Source organism: Sphaeramia orbicularis, chromosome 1 (assembly GCF_902148855.1).
Source record: "Sphaeramia orbicularis chromosome 1, fSphaOr1.1, whole genome shotgun sequence".
Classification (NCBI taxonomy): Eukaryota; Metazoa; Chordata; class Actinopteri; order Kurtiformes; family Apogonidae; genus Sphaeramia; species Sphaeramia orbicularis.
The window spans coordinates 7059461-7083754 of record NC_043957.1 but is presented as its reverse complement, the minus strand read 5'-3'; the positions used below and the strand labels follow the sequence as shown (position 1 = coordinate 7083754).

General features: G+C 38.7%; 1 protein-coding gene and 1 long non-coding RNA gene across 2 annotated transcripts in view; both read left to right on the top strand.

Annotated features, from left to right (window-relative positions):
• cacna1ab (calcium channel, voltage-dependent, P/Q type, alpha 1A subunit, b) overlaps positions 1-24294 on the top strand; it is a 331651-nt gene that overhangs the window by 143359 nt on the left and 163998 nt on the right.
• LOC115416752 (uncharacterized) lies at positions 1417-22366 on the top strand. Its single transcript, XR_003935064.1, has 3 exons — positions 1417-1427; positions 12682-12687; positions 22207-22366. It is a non-coding gene; the product is annotated as an uncharacterized LOC115416752 (long non-coding RNA).

Sequence of the window (24294 nt, the reverse complement as noted above, 5' to 3'; positions counted from 1 at the left end):
TGTTATGGATTGGGGTTGTCTCTGTCTAAACTCACCATACATCTTTTATTAGCAAGGTTTTTTTTTTTTTGTTTGTTTTTTTTACATTTTTATCAATTACTAGAAATTTCAGGTGACTCCATTTGAATTCCTGGCGACCCCATGTGGGGTCCCAACCCCAAGGTTGAAAAGCACTGAATTATAGTTTGTGTTGACTTTTATTTTTATTTTTATATGAAGTTGTAGCTAAAAGCAGCTGAAGTCACATGACTAAGACAGAACTGTACTGATGAGTTCTGACTGAACGGACCAGCAGAACCAACAAATCCATAGGTGTGTGTGTGTGTGTTTGACCTAAGTGGCCTTTTTAGACTCTGTGTACCCCCCCCCCCCCCCAAGAAAGAAAAAAACAGAAACAAAGAAACAACCCAAACAAACTGGGCCTGGACCATCAGAACTGATCTGTGGATTTGGATTTGAACCATTTTAACCAGAACTTAATTCATTTTAACATAACTGTTTCAGACTCAGACTCGACTTTATTGTCATTCGGTCAATACACTGCAAAAAATCTAAGTCTTATCAAGTGTATTTTTCTCATTTCTAGTCCAAATATCTGATCACACTTAAAATCAGACAGAATCACCTACAGAGGAACTTTACAATGAGATAGAAGAACTGATTTATAGACAATAGATCTGGAAAATCTGATTTACACTAATCTGAACAAGCGAATTTTCACCTGTTCCAATGGCATTTTTTTTTTTTTTTCCGCCTAATTCAAGGTTGTTGGGTTTTTGTTTTTTGTTTGTTTTTTATTTATTTATTTTTGTTTTTGCTTAATTCAAGATTTTTTTTTTCTTAATTCAAGATTTTTTTTTTCTTAATTCAAGATTTTTTTTTTTTGATTAATTCAAGATATTTTTGCTTAATTCAAGCAAAAATATCTTGGATAATTTTTTTTCTAAAACTTGTTTTTAGAGGAGCATTTTTTCCAGTGCAGTAGATGATAGAAAGAAACATAACGAACCAGGTCTTGGTTCTGTAGCATGAGAAAGATAAAAGGATAAAATACAAATTAAAATATACAAAAGATAAATAGAGTAGAATAAGAACTACCATAAAATATTCAAAAAAATAATAAAATAAATTCTTAAAATGTACAAAATTACACAGTAGTCTTTGCAGCACCAGTCCAGTTAAAGTGATGGTGGATGTATCAGCAGCAACAGAGGAATAAAAGGACAAGTTTTTACTTTGTATAAAAATAAAAAAAAGATCAAAAGTATTTTCAAAAAAGAGAATCACAATATTTTAAAATGTGTTGAAGTAAATTTTCTAAGAAGCCGTTAATTTACAACGATGAGCTTTGCCTGTTGTTTTCTGACTGTAGTGTATGTATGTATGTGTGTGTGTGTGCGTGTGTGTGTGTGTGTGTGTGCATGTGTGTTGTATGTGTGATCTAAATATGGCTGCCGGAGCGAGAAAGCAGAGGAGCGGGGGATGGGAGGAGATGGAAACAAGGTCTAGTGTTTGTCAGGAGGAGAAGCTTGTGATTCAGATGGACATGGACGAGTCAAACACACACACTGGACTGAACCGCAGCTAAATGATGTTCTAAGCTTTAACGTTCCACACAAAACAGAGGAAACTCTGCGTATTTTCTGGTCTTTTCTGGTCTTTTCTGTTGTGAACGTGTGGTGGAACGGTAGCTTTACTTCCTGTGTTTTCCTCACACAGAACCAGCAGAGGTCTGGTTTGACAAGGTGTGTTTGTGTTATCGGGGCCACTCCCCCCTTGGTCTCCATCCTCTTTTAATGAGGACACACACACACACTTATATATACACACACACACACACACACACACACACACACACACACACACACAAGCACACACATCCTGTCGGAGGCAGGATCAGAGCATCACTGCAGGGAGCAGCATTCAGGGCAAAGTTAAATGTCACTCCTCTCAGAGATGAGGGAGCAGGTTTGGTTGTTATGGCGATGGGGACCGGTCACAGGGTGTCCTCCCTTTGTTGTCTTTGTCTTTACGTTAACCCTTTCACGCATGATGTCCATGTTTGTGCACATTTAGTTTAACTCACTTTCTAAAGGGTTCTAAAGGCATTATTCTCCAGACCACCAGGGGACAGTGTCTACAGACCCTAACCCTAAACTAAACTATGGAACCTCCTCTGTCTGTTTTTAAATCCCCTCGTCAAACCCATCTTTTCTCCTTGGATTTTGAAACCATGTGAGATGTTTGAAGGTATTTGATCCCAACAGGATCTAATGTTATGTCACCAAATGTTCCTGTGTTCAAACTGAAATTCTGTTTTACAGACATTACAGTTTCAGATCCTGTTCAAATGTTCAGATTCTATTAGTTCACAACTAACATCAGAACAGTATTTTAGTTCAATCCCAACAAAGGAACTAACATTATTGAATAAAAGAGTGTTAAATAATAATAAATAAAATATAAACAATAAAGAAACAAAAATGAACCTCCACAATATCTGCATCTGAATAAATACCTAAAAATATTGATACAGTACTTTTTAATATCGATACAATATTGTGAAATGAAATATCGTGATATATTGCAGAACTGATCTTTTCTTACAGCCCTAGGGTCTGTGTGGGTTAAGGTGCAGATGTTACATAATTCCCCTTTAACTCCAGACCAAGGTTATTATCATTAATGAAAATTAACAAAATAATGAAAACTAGAATTGAAAAAACATTGCCATTAACTGAAATAAATAAAAACTATAATTAAAAAACGCTAACTAACTGAAACTGTATTGTGTGCTTACAAAACTAATTAAAATGGATAAAATTATGGATAAAATTCCCTTCGTTTTCATCTTTGCCAACGTCGGATTGATATGAAATCGATTTACAGTTTTCTCTGCTGTCACCATACGACACTTGATGGTCCGTCACTTGTGTTCACTTGTGGTTTCCAGTCGTCTTCTGGTCCCCACTCTACCTGGAAACATGGAGACTAAAGTTGGAAGAAAGCAGCAGAGTCCTGTCTGCGATTTATTTGAATATGACGAAGAAGAAGAGAAAAGATATGACAAAACTAAAACTAATACTAAAACTAAACTAAAGCTAAGCATTTAGAAAAAAATGAAAACTAATAAAAACTATCAAACCTGCTCTAAAAATGAATTAAAACTAACTGAATTAGAGAAAAAAAGTCAAAACTAAATAAAACTAAACTATAATGAAAAATCCAAAATATTAGAACCTTGTTACAGACTCACTTCAGTTCTACAGGAGCTTTGAAACAAACAGTGAAAGTAGATCTGAACTGTTCCTGCTTGTGTTTATTCCATCCGTTCTAAGAACATCCAGATAAATTTGGAATACTCACCAGAGGGTTGAAGCTCACATAGTGTTTTTTTTTTTTTTTCTTTCAGGACACTTTCACACCTGGTCTGAATCAGTGGAACAGTTGCTAAATTTGGTGCATTTGCTCCTTTTTTGTGTGGTTTATTTTCCAATGTCAGTTGAAAATGTGCGATGGAAAACAACATGTGAGTGTTGGTGAGAAAGTAAAGACAGGAGGAAGAAGATCCTAAAAGAGGCACAAATTATTCAGCTAGTTTGGACTCTTTGTCTTTATTTCAAATCTACGCAGCTGAAGGTAGTTTTTTTTTTTTTTTTTTAACCAGGAAAAAATCCCATTGAGACTAAGAACCTCATATTGAAGGGAGTCCAGGCCAAGAGGCAGCAGCAAATACAATCAGAATCCAAATCTGATTCTGAATCTGCTTCTTTGGCCAAATGTGAACACATACAAGGAATTTAACTTCAGTTTTACTTTGGTCATGACGTACAATTACAACATGAACCCAATCACACTGGAACATAGACCTAATAAAGACCAACATTCAACTAGAGGAGGAGGAGGAGGAGCAGGAGGAAAGGAAGAGGAAGAGGAGGAAAAGGAGGAGGAGGAGGAAAAAGAGGAGGAGGAGATGGAGAAGAAGGAAACGAAGAGGAGAATGAGGAGGAGAAGGAAAAGGAGGAGAAAGAAAAGGAGGAGAAGGAGGAGGGAAAGGACATGTGATGATGTCTGTGGTTTCCCCTGGGATCTGGATAAGAGGACAGAGAGAGGATTAGATTCTTAATGCATATATATATATATATATATATATATATATATATATATATATGCATTTTTTTTTAAATGCCTTCTCTTTATTTTAATATTAATGTTGTTAAAGTTGTTTTCTCCTTTGAATGTATGATTTGCTTTGGTTAATGTAAACGTTTGTTTGTAATGACGATAAAGCCTTTTGGAATTTAAGAGAGAGAGGGAGAGAGGGGGGGGGGGGGAGAGGGAATGCATGATGGGTTTGTCTGTTAAAGAAGGTGGTGAAAGGATGGAGACCTGAGAGGAGATAGAGGAAGACCACAGGACGGATGGAGGAGGGAGGGGTGGAGGGGGGGGGGGGGGGTGCGGGGGAGTTGAAAGTGAGTAATGTATGGAGAATGAGAGAGGTTTGGAGGAGGAGGAGGAGGAGGGAGGGCGAAGATGGAGATGGAAGCAGGGGGAGGGGTGAGAGAGAGAGAGGGAGAGAGAGGGAGGGAAATGAGAAAGAGCAAACGCTGAGGAGCGCGCTCAGAGGGGATGTGTGTGTAAGCGCTGCAGTAACCTGCTTTTCCTGCACACTATGATCAATCAGTCAACACAGCCTATAGAACACACACACACACACACACACACACACATAGTGCATTTCTGTATTTACGTACACACACATTTATTATGCATGGCCTATATTGGCAATTACACTCATGTTTCCAGTGTTCATGTATATTCATAAAAGAATGTTCAACTGAACGCAGGGTCTGACTGTGAACCCATGATGCAGGAAACCTAGCATATGTTTACCAGTGTGTGTGTGTGTGTGTGTGTGTGTGTGTGTTTGGGTGAGCTCTTGTATTCCTATCAGTGTGAGGTCCAAGAATGAAAACTGTTGGAAAGGGAGGACATTTTGCTCAATCCTTTTTTCTATGAAAACTGCTGTGTACGACGCTACTTTTCACGTTGGCAGCTGTAAATGAAATGATTCTTGATAGGAATTTTTGATCTATCCTGACCTCAACTAACATTTTTGGAGCAGAAAAGAGGCTGATCCCGGTTGTATTTTTGTACATTTGTGTGGATGTTACAGTTTTAATGCACATGCGGCGACCACACAAGAGCAAAGCTGTAGCAATTAGCATGTGTTAGCATTTACATACAGCTGTGCAGTGGATGATTATGTCATATTCTGCTTTAGTTTTACACAACTTAGCCAAAAAAACCCCAAAACAACCCTCCTTAGTGTCATTTTCCTGGACCACCTTTAGCTTTAATTACACCGCACACTCGCCGTTGCATCATTTTAATACGCTGATGCAACATCACAGTGTTTATTTAAGTCCATGGTGGCATTAATGTTCAGCCCCCAGGTCTGGTATTCAGAACTGGAGTCAGACCATGGTGGAAAGTCTTTATCAAAACCCAAAGACTCCCAATAAGATTCATTTATGGAAGATGGTGTCTAATGCCGCGTTTCCACTACGTGGAACCAGCTCGACTCGACTTGACTCTGGAACCAGGTCCTATTCCTGCAGACCGTTTCCATTACAGGATACTTTACAGTACCTGGTCATCATAGCAATGTGGTGCGTTACTTCTGTGTCGTCTGCTCAGAGTTGCTGATAAACTCACTCGCGTGTTGTCTCGTCAAGCTCATGCTGAATTTTTACATCTAAACCTCCTCGATAAACCATGGTGTAGTTTCACAGACTGTCATCATGTGGATTAACCTACCGCTATACTTAATTTCAACTTCCGCATCTGGTTTTGTAAAAGGGCAGGTCATAGAGGCGACTCTCTAACCAATCAGTGGTCTTCAGTGTTTACACGTCACCTTTTAGTACCTGGTCCCCAGTCCCGGAACCTCGGCGGAGGTGATACCAAAAAACTAGTACCAGGTACCAGATTCCAGGTCCTTTTTCGTAATGGAAACACAAAAAGGCCGAGTCGAGTTGATACCACGTAGTGGAAACGCGGCATTAGTTTCATGTCATTCAACGCATTTTTATGCTCCACCTTTAGCCTTTTTCAGGTGATGGTGGGATGTTTTTATTTCTGTGCAGAGGCGTATTCTACGGAGCCCCTTTGGTGACGTAAGGAGAAAAAAAAAGCATGGCCATGAGTGACTACTAATGCGTGACCATAGGACAGTTCACCTGTGAGACTGCTGAGGAGTGTTGAACGATTTGATGTTCTGACCAACATGGAACACTTCAGTTTGATTTGATTTGATTTTCATCTTGGTTTGAATTACCGTCATATACTTCAAACACTTATGGTAAGACATCAGGTTTTAGTACGGGGTATTAGTAACTTGTAGCTACGTGTTACTTATCTCGTGGACACACATTTGTAACTCATAGACAGGCATTAGTTGTCTTGTGGTCACACATTAGTAATTCATAGCTACGCGTTACTTATCTCATGGTTACACATTAGTAACGCGTAGCTACGTATTACTTATCTCGTGGCCACATATTTGTAGCTCATAGATGCGTTACTTATCTCATGGCCACTCGTTAGTAACTCATAGCTATGCGTTACTTATCTCGTGACCACACATTTGTAACTCATAGACACTCATTATTTATCTTGTGGCCACACATTAGTAACTTGTAGCTGCACATTACTTATCTCAAGGCCACACATTAGTAACTCGTACCTACATGTTACTTATCTTTTGGCCACGCATAAGTAACTCGTAGCTGCACGTTACTTATCTCGTGCCCACACATTAGTAACTTGTAGCTATGTGTTACTTATCTCATGGCCACACATTAGTAACTCATAGCTGCACGTTACTTATCTTGTGGCCACACATTAGTTACTTGCAGCTATGCATTACTTATCTCGTAGTCACTTATTACTTATCTTGTGGCCACACATTAGTAACTCGTAGACACGCGTTACCTAACTCGTGGCCACACATTAGTAACTTGTAGCTACACATTACTTATCTCGTGGCCACTTGTTACTTATCTCGTGGCCACACATTAGTGGGGGGGTGAGAAAACGCCTTTGTAAAGATCTGTTTTTATGTCAAATATTTGAGTATAGTTTTAATTTATTACAATTTTAATTTTACATACCTAATATTTGGAACCAATATTCACTTTTAAAGTCTTTGAAAAGGTTCATTAAGCATCTTTGTGTTATTTATGCAATAAATTATATACATTTTTCAAATCGGATTTTATATTTTTTGCGTGTTTTTTGTCCTTTTGTGTTGATAGAGTAGGTTAAAGTGAAAAATAATTTAAAAAAAAAAAAAAAAAGATCCCAAATGTGGGTATAGTAAACTTTTTTGTATATAGTATATAAAGGCAAAATCAAAAGGACTGAAAAACGGCCTAAAAAGGCTCAGACCACTAAAGGGTTAAAGTGATGTGCGTGTCCTCCAGGTCAGAGTCGGGGCTCTGGGGTTTGGTTTGGGTTGGATTTGTAGTGTTAATAGTGTCAGTGTTTCCCTGTCTTTGCCTTTTCTCTCCTCTGGTGGTTTGTGGAAGACGGTGCTGTGTGAGTCGTGACTGAGAAGGAAGGCTTCTGCCGCCGCTGTGAAACGTCTACGTATATGTGTGTGTGTGTGTGTGTGTGTGTGTGTGTGTAAGTGTGCGTACATGGGTGTGTGTGTGCATGTGTGCTGACTTCATTCTTGGCAAACGCACAACTAGAGAAAGAGACTTGATGAAGGCAAGAATTAAATGAGGGAGAGGAGAAAGAGACGGGACTCACGCACATGCACAGGCACATGCGCAGGCACATGCACAGGCACACGCACATGCACACGCATATGCAGCCACTTCTGTATTTCGTATTCAGGGATGACAATCCATCGATTTCCAGCGCCGTGTTGTGACGTCACACTGTAAACTAATCATTTACAGTCGACTCTGGGCCAGCCAGTCAATGAGAAGACACCATAGACGTCCAAATGACTCTCCTAATGGATGTTCTCAGAGGCAGCGTCCAAAAATAGACCATTCTCATGCTACGCTAGTACACTATATTTAACCTATCAAGACCCAAACATCCACCGACGACCAAAACCATCTACTGATCTAAACTGTCGAATGTCTTCTGAACCACTAATCCTATCAATACGTGTAAAAAAAAAACCATTGGTGTAAAATACAGTTTTTCATCTTTTCGTGGTCATCAGATATGACCATATTTGGACATTCAGAGGCTCCGTAGTTACCGTGGAAACATCGTCATCTTCTACAACATTGATTGACCAGTAAAACCCATGGAGTTGGATCAATGACAGTGGATTAAATTAAAACAAATTTATAATAATTTAATAAATAATAAATAATGTGGAAAACATGACACTTTGAATAAATGAAGTGAATTGGAGTAAAGAGGGCAGGGATAACTTGATGCTGTCAAATCAATGTAAAAATAAAGGAGTGAGATAAAACAATATCATGTATGAGAATATAAATTAATAACCAAAGAGGATAAAATTCCAATTTAAAAAATTAAAATTAAAAAGAGACAGACATCACATAAAGGCAAGTCTATAAAAATGTTTTTTAAGAAGTGATTTCAAAGATGTCACTGATTCCACAATCGCATTTGTGATCTAATGGAAAAACCGACAGTACACGCTTCTGTTTTTTTTTTTTTTTTTTTTTACAATCTACTAAGTATTGGTAAAGTTTTGCGCAGATGTCCAATGGAAGAGTGACTAGTGAATAGGGATGTAATGATTACCGGTATAATGATAAACCGCGGTAAAATTGTAGAGGGTTAGTATTACTGTTTAAATTCTAATTACCATGATAACTGTGTTTAATTACCGCACTTTTAGGGGAAACTCGATGTAAAGATCTGCTTTTATGTCAAATATTTGAGTATAGTTTTAATTTATTACAATTTTGATTTTCTATACCTAATATTTGGAACCAATATTCACTTTTGAAGTCTTTGAAAAGGTTCGTTAAGCATCTGTGTGTTATTTATGCAATAAATTATATACATTTTTCAAATCGGATTTTATATATTTTTTTGTGTTTTCTGTCCTTTTATGTTTTTATAGTAGGTTAAAGTGAAAAAAAATAATAGGCAGATGATATAGATGAAGTTGTGTTGATAAAACAGATCCCAAACATGGGTATAGTAAACATTTGTTAAAGGCAAAATCAAAAGGACTGAAAAACGGCCAAAATAGGCTCAGACCACTAAGGGTTAATATTTGAATGTTTCTGCCAACTAAAGGTACATTGTGCTAATTATTTTATTTATTTATTTATTTAAATACAACTTGGTTAAATTATTTCAGTGTGTGTATTAGTACTTTTTGAACACTTTGAGCACAATTTCAACAATACTGTGATAATAATAACCGTGATAATTTTAGTCACAAAAACCGCGATATGAAATTTTCACGTTACATCCCTAGTAGTGACTCACACGAGGTAAGATTTCACTACTTTTATTGTGGAAGTATTTGACTGGTAGATCAGCGTTATAGGTGAAATGGTGAAAATCTCTGCAAAAAAACCCTTTAAAAACCCGTCCTGGTGTGAACGGATGGTTGTGGTGAGTCACTGGTGTGTCTGGCAGAGCGGCAGAACGACATCAGGAGCCTGCACATGGGGCAACAGGAACTTCTGAGTCACCCTGGGGACAAATCACAGCTGAGTTTGTGCGTCACAAACAGAGCAGATCGCATCCAAACGGCTCCTCGTGTTGGATCTGAAAGCAGCTGGACTGACTCTGGAGGATGAAGAAGGAAGCTCCTGGATGAAGAGGAACATCAGGTCACGGAAAAAAAAAAGAAACAACACTATGAACACTGGGACAGAAGATGAAGTCCATGAAGAAGAGAAAAATGAGGGTCAGGACATGAAGGAGTGAGAGTGAAGCTGCTGAACGCTGTCCCTTTGCCACCACTTCCATTATGGTTATTACTGTGCAGTGGTTTACAGGCTCATCACTCTTCTATATGTTCTTCTATACCCTCCAACTGTGAGCCCTGCAGGACGACTGCTGCACCTGAACACAACACACACACACACACACACACACACACACACACACACACACACACACACACACGGAAAGAGTCCATTTATTCAGCATTCAGAGAGTTTGAATCAAAGACAAGGAACACCAGGACTGAAAACCCCAAAAAACATTGATTCAGTTTAGCCTCAGATCATAATGAACTCAGACACACATGGACTGAAGTCTGTTGAATCCAGGTGTTTCTGTTCTAACAGGGGTCTGGGATCCAAAACACTCCGTGCATTTACATGACAACTTTTATTCCTGGTTTAATCTGATTAAAGGTTAGATCCTATTTCAGATGACCATGTAAACACCTTATTCCAGTTGAAAAAGAAAAGTTTGGATTAAATTTAAACCCGATTAAAGTCACTGGTTTAATCCCCTTTTAATTCCGAACTAAATTCTTCCTTGGACATGTAAACCCTTTTTTCCGTTTGGACTTTATTCCTTCCATTCTGCACATGCTCAGTGTCTTGTCCTGTGGCGATGACGCACACATTCTGCGCTGGTGGAAGAATATGCACTGCAGTCTAGTCTTCCCAAAGCGTTCCAGTGGGCTGTTCTGATGGGATCTACCAGCCTGGAAAACCCTGAAGGAACAGTTCAACACTTGGTTTTTATTCATTCATTTGTCATGAACTAATGAGTTCCATAAGTGGGCTAAACAGTTTGCACTGCAGTGCACCGATTGCCTTATTCTCGCAGCCCTTCTGTTAGCTTAGCTTAGCCTAGCTTAGCATAATGGCTTCATTCCTATGGTCAGACGTAGCCAGGCTTTTAGAGGTGATCCGTAGTATTTTATGAGTGATTCTGTAAAATTCAGTTCTCCCTAATCATTCCTTTAGTCCGCTGGGGTCAACATGATCACAAACTGAGGCTCAAATCATGGTCATGTGACTTAATGCAGGAATAAAATCTTGGGAAATAAAAACTAATGCAAGGCTAAAACGGTAAAGCAAAGCTAATTTAGCGCATGCATCCCTTCCAACAAAAACATTTTCCAACTTCCGTCAACACAATAGTCCACAGATTGTATGAGTGCAGTAAGTCGCAGATCTAAAGAAATAATTAGGGAGAATCAGATTTCACAAAATCACTGATAAAAGACGACAAATCACCTTTAAAAACTGGCTACGTGTGACCATGGGAATGCAGTGACTATGCTAAGCTAAGCTAACAGAAGGGCTGCCAGAACCGAATAAACATTTCTCATGTAAACCTTTACTTGGGTTTAACATTTCCATGTAAACAGAAGAGAAAGTACTTTAGTTCCGGATTTATTTTTTCTGGAAAAATAAATCGGATTTAAAAAACATCATGTAACCGTACCCAATAAGGACTAATGTCAGAATAGAGTTTTATATTATGGGATAAATATCAGTCCATTGGTTAGTTTGGGTTAAATTGTTCTTTGCTTCTAAAATGCTTCAGAGATGGTTTTTACTTTTTTTTTTTTTTTTCTTCATCCATGACTATGATTTTACATGTTCTACCTCTAAATGTATAAAATATTTTTTGGGGTCTTTCATGAACACCCAAAAATCACTCAAAAACCTGAAAAAAACCCCAAAATACCTAAAATAGATTGATAGGATTAGTGGATCAACAGGTATTAAACGGTTTAAATCAGTAGATGGTTTAGGATAAAGGAGGACATTTAGGTCTGTAAGGGTTAAAGGTGGACGTTTGGGTCTTTAAGGGTTAAAGGCGGACGTTTGGGTCTTTAAGGGTTAAAGGAGGACGTTTGGGTCTTTAAGCGTTAAAGGTGGACGTTTGGGTCTGTAAAGGTTAAAGGTGGACGTTTGGGTCTGTAAGGGTTAAAGGTGGACGTTTGGGTCTGTAAGGGTTAAAGGTGGACGTTTGGGTCTGTAAGGGTTAAAGGTGGACGTTTGGGTCTTTAAGGGTTAAAGGTGGACATATTGGGTCTTTAAGGGTTAAAGGAGGACGTTTGGGTCTTTAAGCGTTAAAGGTGGACGTTTGGGTCTGTAAAGGTTAAAGGTGGACGTTTGGGTCTGTAAGGGTTAAAGGTGGACGTTTGGGTCTGTAAGGGTTAAAGGTGGACGTTTGGGTCTGTAAGGGTTAAAGGTGGACGTTTGGGTCTGTAAGGGTTAAAGGAGGACGTTTGGGTCTTTAAGCGTTAAAGGTGGACGTTTGGGTCTGTAAAGGTTAAAGGTGGACGTTTGGGTCTGTAAGGGTTAAAGGTGGACGTTTGGGTCTGTAAGGGTTAAAGGTGGACGTTTGGGTCTGTAAGGGTTAAAGGAGGACGTTTGGGTCTTTAAGGGTTAAAGGTGGACATATTGGGTCTTTAAGGGTTAAAGGTGGACATATTGGGTCTTTAAGGGTTAAAGGCGGACGTTTGGATCTTTAAGGGTTAAAGGCGGACGTTTGGATCTTTAAGGGTTAAAGGAGGACGTTTGGGTCTTTAAGGGTTAAAGGTGGACGTTTGGGTCTGTAAGGGTTAAAGTGTAGCTGTCATAAACATCCGTCAAAACCCCAGATAGAACAGACCCAAACATGGCCTCAGAAGTCCAGACGCCATGTCCTTGTGAGGTCCAGGACTCATGCTGTCAGGAGATGGAGGGACAGGTGGACCAATCAGCTGGGCCGACAGAGCGGGGGATGGAAAAACAGAGGACAGAGGATTATATAGACACAGGAAAGAGTGACGTGAGCAACCGAAGAGGGATAACAGAGAAGAAGAGGAGATAGAAGTACAGCAGTGGTTCTGACCCGGTCTGGTTCTGGACCCAGTATCCCACCCCCCAGTGACCAGACCACACCCACAGTCACACCAGTTACACTCCTCACATGTATTTAACCCTTTCATGCACAGTGGTCACTCCAGTGGGGAGCTATTCTCCAGCTGTTCTCTTGTGTATTCATAGGTTTTGTTGTTTTAGTTCCATATCAGCCGACACAGTGCATGAAGAAATGAGGCAAATTTATTCATATAGAACAATTCATACACATGCTTTACAAAAATGGAAAAGAGACAGGTTAAAAACACACAATTACAGTTAAAACATAATCAATAAAACATCTTTCGGGGCGGCCATGGCTCAGTTGGTAGAGCGGGTCGTCCAGCAACCGAAGGGTTGGCGGTTTGAATCCCGCTCTGTCCTAGTCAGTCCGTTGTGTCCTTGGGCAAGACACTTCACCCTCCTTGCCTTCAGTGCCACCCACACTGGTGTATGAATGTTTGGTGGTGGGAGGGGCCGTAGGTGCAAAATGGCCGCCAAGCTTCTGTCAGTCTGTCCCAGGGCAGCTGTGGATACAGATGTAGTTTACCACCACCAGAGGGAGAATGTGAGAGTGAATGAATAAGGGGTCAATAATGTAAAGCACTTTGGGTGTCTAGAAAGGCGCTATATAAATCCAATCCATTATTATTATTATTATTATTATTATTATTATTATTATTGTAAATAATAATCAATTAACATTAAGTAAAAGAGAAGCGTGCAGATAGAACACTTACAGTTGTTATATAAACCTGATCTGCACTAACATGTTGAGTCTAAATCAATGGCTAGTTGTTATTAGACTGTAATTAACAGTTTTCTTAACCCTTTCATGCATGAATTATGAGAACCTTAATCAACATTTATTTCCTTAATGTTTTTATTCCTCTTTAGGCATGAAAAAAACAATGTGATTGAAAATTTTCTTATGAACTTATTTTTCATGGAGTTCCAAAAACGTCAGCTTGACACCATGCATTTAATTTCAGAAGAAAAGAAATAAGGATTTACTGATATATTGTGTGAAAACTATGAAATAAAAACATTTTTACTGCTGCTAATCTGCTGTTTTGTCACATTTTAACAAACTCTATTACTAGTCATTATTCACTTCATGGAGATAATGTGCAAAAAAAAAAACAAACAATTTTTTTGTTTTAAAAAAAAGTTAATTGCAGTTTAGTAACAATCTGAAGCAATTGATTTTTTTTGTTAGTTTTTTTTTTAGTTTAGTTTATTTTGAATATGCAACAAGACAAAGTAATCTTACTTAGTCTTTAAAAATAAAACAGGTAGTAAGAGGTCATGGAAGAAAACAAAAAAACAAAAACAAAACTTATTCGTCTACATGACTTCATTTGCACATTTGAAAAGGAGTGGGAGGAAATATAATTTATTTAATCCCACTCCTTCAATACTCAGACATGTTACTGTAGATCAGGTTTATCTAGAATAGCAAAGTTACACAAATGGTATGAATTACAGTGTATGGGATGGTGCATAAGTGTCCACTGTGTCGGCTGATATGGAACTAAAACAACAAAACCCATGAATATACAAGAGAAGAGCTTTGAATAACTGTCCACTGTGGTGACCAGCGTGCATGAAAGGGTTAAACAAATTCTTTTTTTTTTTTGCATATTATCTCCATGAAGTGAGTAATATCCAGTATTAGATGTAGTAGTATGATAAAATGTGAGAAAACATCAGATTAACTGCATTAAAAATGTTTTTATTTCATAGTTTTTGCGTTTTAAATACATGTTTCTTTACTTCAAAAATTTAACATATGGTGTCCAGCTGAGTGGCCATTTTTGTAACTCCATAAAAAATAGGTTCATCAAAAAAAAAAAAAAAATCAATCACATTGGTTTTTTTTTTCATGCCTGAAGAGGAATAAAAACACTGAGGTTTTCATAATTCATGCATCAAAGGGTTAGTAATCAGAAGGTGTGGTTTGAACCTGAGAGAAAACAGGATATGACCGTATGAAAACACAGACGACATGTTTAATGATAAAGCAAACTGGCCAGCAGGGGGCGACGATACATATAAAATAGAAATAGAAAATATCAGTTCTGCAATATTTTGCGATATTTCGTTTAACAAAACTGTACTGAAATTAAAAAGAACTGTATGGATATTTTTAGGTGTTTATTCAAATGGAGATATTGTGGAGATTCAGTTTTCTTGTTGGTTTCTATTTTATTTCTTATATTTAACTCTTTTATTAATTAATGTTAGTTCCTTTGTTGGTCTATTCATTTTTGTTCATCTCCATCCACTGTCATTGATCCAACTCCACGGGTTTTACTGGTGGATCAGTGTCGTAGACGATGACATTTTGTTGTCTATTTTATTCCTTTTTCCTTCAATTTTGTTCAGTGTAAGACTTATTTTGTTCATGTTTCTTATTATTTTGTTGATTTATTATTAATTTTTGTTCATTTTATTCCTTACTTTGATTCTCTATGTTGATTTTGTTGCTTACTTTTATTTTCTTCTTTTCTTTTCTTCTTTTTTTTGCTTTCTTTTACTAAATTTTTTGCTTGTTTTTTCCACATTGTTTATTATTTTACAGGTTTTTTTTTTTTTTAATTATTGTTCATTTTTGTTAATTTCATTCCTTACTTTGACCCTTTGTGTTCAATTTGTTGGTTATTTTATTCCTTTTTTTTCTCTTTTCTTTATTTTAAATTTTATTTTATCAATTTTTTTTATTTTTTCCACAGTTTATTATTTTGCAGGAATTTTTTTAGATTAATTTTTGTTCATTTTATTCATTACTTTGACTTTTTATGTTAATTTTGTTGCTTATTTTCTTCTTTTCTTCTTTACTTTTACTTTATTTACTAAATTTTTGCTTATTTTTTCCACATTGGTTATTATTTTACAGAGTTTTTTTTAATTATTGTTAATTTTTGTTAATTTTATTCCTGACTTTGACCCTTTGTGTTCAATTTGTTGGTTATTTTACTCTTTTTTTCTTTTCTTTTCTTTTCTTTTTTTTTTAAACTTTATTTTACTAAATTTTTGCTTATTTTGTTGTTTATGATTTTTCAGCTTTGTTTGTTTTTTAAAAAATATTATTATTATTTTTGTTCATTTTATCCACTGTCATTGATCCAACTCTATGGGTTTTACTGGTGAATCAATGCTGTAGAAGATGACGGTGTTTCCATGGTAACTACGGAGCCTCTGAACGTCCAAATATGGTCATATCTGATGACCATAAAAAGATGAAGAACTGTATTTTACACCAATTATTGACATGGATCGATAGGATTAGTGGATGAACAGGTATTAAACAGTTTAGATCAGCTGATGGTTTGGGTCTTTTAGGGTGTGTTCACACCTGCCTTGTTTGGTTCATTTAAAACGGACCAGAGTTCGTTTGCTCCCTTGGTTCGGATCTTTTGGGCTGGTGTGAATAAAAACCACCGAACTCTGTTCCGGACCAAACAAGCGAACCCAGACCCAGCTGAAGGTGGTCTGGCTGCGGTTCCATACAAACCCTGGTGCAGTTCATCTGAGGTGTGAAAGCAGCCCGGACCCGATCCGACACAGCTGTTTTTTGTTTACTCTTGTGTAAATGGTGCATTATTAGTTCATATTCACACTGTAGAAAGGCAGAGGTCAACAGAACAGTCTGTAGATATAGAGGGTCTGCACGTGACGTCACCGCTAGCAGAAGTCACCGTGGTTCCGCCCACTGAGTGGCAGAGAGAGGGAGATGAGTGACAGCGTTGGCTTCAGTACTGTCTAAACTGAAGAACAATATTGAATAAAACATGGGGAAGAGCTGTTGTGAGACTGATTGTATGAGCAGGTTCTTAAAGCAGTGGGAGCTATCGTTTTACAGACACCGAAAGACAAAGAAAAGAGAAGGAGATGGATCCACAAATCCAGGAAACCAAACCTAGATCTGTGGATCCTGTTTGGTGTCAGCTAACATTCATTTATGCTGTATTTTTGGGTCAAATCAGACCTGAAATGACTTATTGTTTTGGCTAACGGTCCTTCTTAGTAAAGCTCTTGGTTTCATGATCAGATCTTTCCTGGTTTTTGTCTTCACTTTGTGATTCTGAACCTTGTGCTCCTACATGATTAGTAAACCAACTTAAACTGAGGCTAACCTAGTTTTACAAATACGGGGGAACTGGAGAATAAAGCTACAACAGAGTATTAGGACCACAGAAGAAAATAAAAACACTGGTCACTATGAGTATAAAGTCATAAAATATCGATATAAAACCTGTAATTTTATGAGAATCAAGTCGAATACAAAAAGAATCACAATGTTATGAGAATAAAGTCGTAGTTATAAAAAAACCCTCATAATTTAAAAAAAATGTCATTCGTTTATGAGAATAAAGTCGTCATATTCTGACAATAAAGCCATAATATTAGCAGAATAATGTGTTAATTTAAAAACAGGTGGTCTAAATCTGCTAATTTCCCAGAATCCAGTGGTGCCCTGCTGGTCCACAGCAGTAGTATCTGTGTTGGATAAAGGACTGGATCTGAACTAGACTCAGTAAATCTCCTCAGTCCCAGCAGATCATGCATATATTCACTGGGGTCAGTCCACGCTCGACTGGAAATGCACTTTGGATCAGCTGGTTCTGGGCCCTAGTTTTGGACCCTGGTTGTCAGTGATGATGAAACCATGTATATTTGTTTCAGGTCCAAATAGCGCTGATCCCCTCCACCCTGGATCAGGTCTGGATCCTCCATTTGTGTCCACATGTCAGTGTTCATGGACCACTTGTTCTTTGGTAGCTCGTACAGATCCATGTCCAGTCCAACTGTCCTTCATTTAATTTCAGATTTCACATTTTCCCGCTCTGGCTGTGTTTACTGCTATACTCCGTCATGTTGAGCAGGTTGGTTTTTGCCACTCAGCCTGACTTAGAGGGGCGTGGCCTGGGGGGGATGTGATGTACGTGCATACCCTCTATACTAGCAGAATTCACACTTCAAACCTGTTACGTCTGCGTGAATAAGATCAACAGTCACAACATAATGTGCGCACATGAGCGCTGTCCTCTGTAGACGTCTGTCTGTGTCTTTGTCATTGAGAAATGAATTCTACAATATTGTAAACCTGACGTTGCTTCAAACACTGTTGCTGCTCAAACATTTGTGCAAACGTCTGCATCTGTAAAAACCATATCGCTATGACGATAACAAAAACAGCACGCAAAATGTCCATGATTCTGTCCTTTCACTTTGGACTGAGCGCTTTAATCGACACTGCTCATTTCTGTCCAACGGCTGAACGACCTCAGCACATGTGGTTTTGTTTACAGATTTTGGTCCACTTACAAAAATGTAAAATTTGAAAGTGAACTGCACCAAAATTTAAAAAATAAAATAAAATTTGGTCCGGCCCAAAGCAAGTGAACTATCGGGCTTTCCTGGTGTGAATACACCCTAAGGGTTGAATTTGTTTTTTTTTTTGTGTGAAAGGCTGATGTTGAAAGTGTTTGGCTGTTTGCAGATGCAAAGCCTGCACCGTCAGCAAACCCCTGTCAGATAAATAAAGGTTAATAAAACATATATGTGATTAAAGGGCAGATGGATGGATGGATGGATGGAGTGGAGGGATGAAGGGTGTTTGTCCCCTGTTGTTGACCACCTTCATTTCTCCTCATCCTGGTTTTTCTGTGATTGTCCTGCTTCATAAAAAACAGAAGCAGGCTGAAGACAGACGGAGTAAAGGAAGTGGAGGAAGAAAGACAGGGAAAGGAGGGAGTGGAGGAGTGGAGAGAGAGAGAGAGAGTCCATCAGCTGAGTGTTGGTGCTCTGCTGACATCAGCGATAATGGAAGAGCAAGAAAACAAGAGGGAAAGAGAGGAAAGAGGGATGAGGATGGAGAATGTGGTCAGGATGGAGAGAGAGGAGAAGGACCAGGATGGAGGAGGAAACTGAAGGTGTGATGAAGACAGAGGGAGGAGTGGGATGACAACAGCTGGAACACAACCCCCCACCCCCACTTTCACCTCCAACCCTCCCCCAGTTCCTCTGCACATCCACCCAGGAAATGGACTGTCCCATTAAAGCGAAGTGACTGGAGCATACCACCTGACTGGTGGAGGTCGAGGGGGCGGAGCTATGACATAACAGTCGTAAAGTGCTGCTTAATGTTCGGTATCTGGAGCAGCGAAGGAGAGCAGAGCTGGGGGTAAAGGTTCAGAAAGACCGTCCTCTGGGTTTTCTGAGCTTCGTTTGTCCAATGACACTTTAGTTCCTTCAGAAAAACATCTGAAAATCCTCAGCCTGCATGTGTCTTTAACTGGAGCTGAAGGCTGCGTTCAGACTGTAGGCAAATGGGGCACAAATCCGATTTTTTTTGCCCATATGCGAACTGTATCCGATCTGGTAGACAGTTTGAATGGCGCAAATCCAATTTTTTTGCTCCTTTGTGACCTGTATCCGATCTGTTGCTCAGACAAACACAAATACACACGTGTAACATAGAGTACTGATCAGAAGAAAGTAATAATAATAATAATAATAATAATAATAATAATAATAATAATAAAAGTACTGTAGGGTAAAAGCAGGTTATTGCACATTCAGTTAAAAACACAGTTTTAGTGAAGTGTCTGTAAAAGTGTGAGTGACTAGATGAACATATTAACAGTGGATCTGCAGAAATGTCAAATATCACCATTTGACAGTCACACTATAGTAAATATATTTCCTATAATATTAAAATAAAAGTGTTTAGCAGAGTCTTGGCCAAATTCCTCCACTGTGTACTGTGTCATACTGGAAAATAATCCTACTGTGTGTGTGTGTATGTGTGTGTGTGTGTGTGTGTGTGTGTGTGTGTGTGTGTGTGTGTGTGTGTACAAGGCCTCAGTGGGAGACCTGAGTGGAACAGGAGCTCACACTGTGATGACACATGGCACTCCCACACTATTTCCACACAACACACATTCTATCCATGTGCACATGTACACATCCACATGCATGAACACACACACACACACACACACACACACACACTTCCACACGTGCACTGCCTGGAACTGCTCCCATTCTCTTACATGATGTGTGTGTGTGTTGGGACTATTTTTTGCCACAGAAGCCACACTGTGGGACCAGGCGCTACATACAACATGTTCATACCTGTTTGTACAGCGTTACCACGGACACATGCATCTGATTTAGAACATACATGATCATGGACACATGCATCTGATTTAGAACATACATGATCATGGACACATGCATCTGATTTAGAACATACATGAACACTGAACATCACACTGCTTTATCCTCATCTTATAACTGTCTAAGTCAGACACAAATGGACCACAGTCTGTGGACCCGTTGAATCCAGGTGTTTGTGTTGTAACAGGGGTCTGGGATCCAAAACAATAAGGACTAATGTCAGATTTAGGGCTGTGTATCGGCAAGAATCTGGCGATACAATACAAATCACAATACAAGAATCACGATACGATATATGACGATATATCATGATACTGTTCAAAAAGGCAATTTTTTGTTTTTCTTTTTTTTAATTGATTATTTCCTTGAAGAATTCAATCACATGAGAAATCTGCACAAATACCAAACACATTTTTATTTGACCCCAATAGGATCTAATGTTATATCACCAAATGTTCCTGTGTTCAAATTGAAATTCTGTTTTACAGACATTACAGTTTCAGATCCTGTTCAAATGTTCATATTCTATTAGTTCAGAACTAACATCAGAACAGTATTTTAGTTCAATCCCAACAAAGAAACTAACATCATTGAATAAAAGAGTGTTAAATAACAATAAAGAAAATATAAACAATAAAGAAAAGTAAAAAACAAAATGAACCTCCACAATATCTGCATTTGAATAAATACCTAAAAATATCCATACAGTACTTTTTAATATGATACAGTATTGTGAAATGAAATATCATGATATATTGCAGAACCGATACTTTCTTACAGCCCTAGTCAGAATATAGTTTTATATTATGGGATAAATATCATATTGATGAACAGGACATCTTCCAGCTGTAGACATGATGTGTCCCAATATTTATGTCCATCTCCTCCTGAGACCCAGCCATGTATTTTTGTCCTCTGTAGTGGACAAGAGTTTCCACAGCTTTACTGTAAAATAAAAAAAAATACCTAATGTCCACTGAAAAGGACATTATATTTAAAAAAAAAAAAAAAAGAAAAAAAAAGGATCTGAAACAACTGTTGCATCATGCTGTTTCCAATTAAAGCAGTTATTTAATGTAAATGGCGAAAATGTTGACTTTCTGGGTGTCAGGAGGATATTTCTCTAAAGTTCAGTGTTAGATTTTTCACAAGCTCCATCTGGTTTTAAGGTCAAACAAACCGATTAAAAACAGTCTAAATAAACTCCAATAAACTGAAATGTGCTACGAAGTAAGTATACGATGTCCAGTTCTGTACGTTAATTCTAAAGACAATCATCGATATCATCTGTTTTCAATACTGTAGTTCTAGATCCCTCATCTCAAGTGTTGTTGAGCTTCAGTCACTGCAGGTGTGTGTGTTATGATTTTAGCAAAACAGTCATTTGTTGAAACTTTCAGGAACAGCAGTTAGACAAGAAAAGTTTTGTCGAATAACAAACAGATTTGACCCACTGAAACACTTTTACTGTAGTATTTATATGCACACTACCAGTCAAAAGTTTGGACTCACCTTCTCATTTAAATGACATGAGATGGACCACAGATGGCCAACCAGTGCTCAACATCACTGGGAACTCCTTCAAAACTGTTGGAAAACATTTCAGGTGACTACCTCATGAAGCTCATCCAGACAATACCAAGAATGTACAAAGCAGTAATAAAAGCAAAATATGACTATTTTGAAGAATCTAAAATATAAAACATGTTTTGAGTTATGTCACACTTTTTTTAACTACATAACTCCATCTGTGTTCATTCATAGTTTTGATGCTTTCAGTGAGAATCGACAATGTAAATAGAAAATGAAAATAAAGAAAAACAGGTGAGTCCAAACTTTTGACTGGTAGTGTATATATATATATACACACACACACACACACACACACACACACACACATATATATATATATATATATATATATATATATATATACTACTTTTTATTCTACTTGAATGGAATGACTGTAAGTATTCTGACTATTTAATTTTAAGCTAAATACACAAATAAAATGTCCAATAATCCATAGTAACAGTCACTTGGGTTAAATCTTCATCTAACCATCTACTGTCATCACATCTGACTGAGGAAGAAAAATCTACCATTAAACTACAGTGAAATATTGTTTCTAAACTATATGGACATAAATATGTGGACACATCATTTCTCCAGCTGTCAGATGTCCTGTTCATGAGGATCAGACACACAAACATGAATAATAATCAACAGGATATCTGTCCCATAATATTAAACTCTATTCTGACATTAGTCCTTCTTGTTTTGGATCCCAGAGCCCTGTTAGAACACAAACACCTGGACTCAGTGGGTCCACAGACTGTGGTCCATTTGTGTCTGAGTTAGACAGTTCTAATATGAGGATAATGGTATTTAGATTGTACAACATTATCACGGTGCTGATCCAGTTTGTTCTTTTCAGTTATGATGTAAAATGACTTGCTTTGTTGGACTTGGACATGTGTCAGATCCACATACTCCGTTCTTCCATGTGGTGCAGTTCAGAACTGAGGAATGCAACATGTTTGAGTCGAACAGCAGCAGCAGCAGAAACTGGGTCATCCTTCCTACCTGAGCTGAGCAGCGTTCAGCACTGTCGTCACATCGAACACATGTGACGTTCACCACAAACAAGTGTTTGTGTGTGTGTGTGTGTGTGTGTGTGTATGTGTGAGTGTGTGTGTGTGTGTGTGAGTGAGTGTGTGTATGCATGAGTGTGTGTGTGTGTTGTTTTCATTCCACACACAGGTGCTGCTGTTGTAACAAGGTGTGCGGGGGTAGGTGAGGATAGCTTGTGCGTTTGTAGGTGGTGGTGGTGGTGGTGGTGGTGGTGGGGGGGGAGGGTGCATAGGTTTCGAAGGGGTTGAAAATCAATTGCTAGGAGACCCACTTCCCATCCCCGTTGCTGCGGCAATTCTGAGATTCCATCAATGAGACAGGGCTGTGTTGCCCCGGCAACGCTTATGAATGAGAGCAGGTCGGTAACCGTGGAGACTCAGCAAAGAGAGAGAGGAATTGCCGGTTGCTATGGCAATACCACGATCCGGGAGAGACCAGGCAAAGTGAAGGTGTTTAGTGACCTCACAGATCTTCATCATCATCTTCATCATCATCATCTTCATTATCATCTTCATCATCATCATCTTCATCATCATCTACATCATCTTCATCATCATCTACATCATCTTCATCATCATTTTCATCTTCATCATCATCTTCATCATCCTCATCATCATCATCATCATCTTCATCATCATCAGATCCATAAAGTCATCAACACCAGTGTCATTTTTTTATGTTTACAGACAAAGACGACAGGATGAGGGTCAGGGGTTCTGGAGAAGACGGTTCAGGTTTTAGGTCTGAGGACAGTTTGGACTCCAGGGTCTGGGGTCTCCACTGTCCACCCTCCCCACCCTCCCCGTGTGTATGTGGGCCGGTGCGTTCCCCTGACTCTAAGGTGTTTCCCAGCAGTGAGAGCCTCTGTCATCACCGTCCAAACACCTTCTCCATCCTCAGATAAAAGCCTCCCTCTGTCCTCTCTGAAGCTCCGCCCACCCACCCACCCTCCGTCCTCTCTGGAGCCCCCCCCCCCCCCCCCCCCCCCCCCCCCCCCCCCTTCCTCTCTGGAGCCCCCCACCCCCTCTGTCAGTTTCCAGTTGAATCTCACACTTGTGACACACAGGACCATCACTCTGTTTCAATCTGCTGGCTGTGTTTCTCACGCTGCGTCTCCAGAGGGATGATGCATCTCCCGTCCGTCTCTGTCTTTATTTTATCACTGACTCCTGTCTGTCTCCACCGTTTGTTTAATGAGGACACGTCTCCCCTGTCATCTCTAAGGCAGCGTTTCATTTGAAGAATTAAGTTTATTCTTTTTTTCCTTTTTTTTTTTGATCTCTAAGTTTGGAGGATAAAATGCAGCTACGAAAGAGAGAATTATTGAAGAAAGACGGACATGTGTTAGCCACACAATTAAAAAAACAACTGTCAATTTAAGCAGAGATGGGAAACAAGAGAAGTATAAAGAAGAAAGAAAGGAGGAAGGAAGAGATGGATGGAAGGATGGATGGAGGAAGGAAGGAATGAAAGGAGGAAGGGAGGGACAGAGTGAGTAAAGAAAGTAAGGATAGTATAAAAAGGAAGGAAGGAAGGAAGGAAGAAAGGGAGGAACGGAAGGATGGAGGAGGGAAGGAAGGAAGAGACAGAGTGGGTAAAAAAAGTAAGGATGGTATAAAAAGGAAGGAAGGAA